Below are 830 nucleotides of genomic sequence, written 5' to 3'. Positions count from 1 at the left end.
CTCAACCCTGGCCGCCCTTTAGAATTATCTGAGGTCATTAAAAAGAAAACACCTTCAAGGGGTTTGGATCAGAACCTGGGAACAGGCATTTTTACAGCGTCTCAGGGGACGCCAATGTGCCGTAAAAGGAGGCCGCTGGCCGCGTCCCCTGTACCTCTGTGAGCCTGCTTTCTGACTGGAGCTAACTTGGTGCAAGACCCCTGGAAGGGTTTTATAAGGGGGTGTTGGGAGTCGGTTCTTATGCGTTGTTCCCTAAGTGCCTGTTCACAGTGTTCACCGTGGATGCTTGCCTAGAAATGCACATCTCCGAGCCTCTCCTCCAGACTTAGTACTCAAGCTCCAGTGCGGGCCTGGGGATCTGCGTTCTGATCAATCGTGCAGGTGTACTCGTCCCCAGCTGCCCTTTCCACCTGCACTGCCCTCTGACCTGCTCTGCCACACTGAGCTGCTTCTGCCTCTCAGTTTTGGTTCCCACCTCTGAAGCATTCTTCCTCCAGGTATGCCCAGCAGTCAGGTTCCTCCGAATGCCATCTTGCCAGAGCCCCCCCCACCGCCACTTCTTGCCCCCCGACAGCTGAGGGGACCAAAGCCGCCCCAGCCCCCAGCCTTTCCCCTACATCTCTGGTGAGCACTCTCCAGACAGCCCAGGGGGATGCTCTTTGTTCTGGAGTTTATCTCGGTCCTTACTCTTGCCCCACCAGGACCTAAAGGTCCCCGGGCGAGAGTGTCTGGTGCCTGCTGGTCCCTGGAGATGTCAGGCGGCCAAGAGGTGTAGATGGAAAGGCAGGTAGGACTTGCGCCTTGCCAGTACCTGGGATTCTTCGCCAAGT

This window comes from Bison bison, unplaced genomic scaffold, assembly GCF_000754665.1.
Source record: "Bison bison bison isolate TAMUID 2011002044 unplaced genomic scaffold, Bison_UMD1.0 scf7180017864038, whole genome shotgun sequence".
In the NCBI taxonomy this organism is placed as follows: domain Eukaryota; kingdom Metazoa; phylum Chordata; class Mammalia; order Artiodactyla; family Bovidae; genus Bison; species Bison bison.
The sequence above is the reverse complement of the archived record's forward strand: the minus strand, read 5'-3'. Positions refer to the sequence as shown.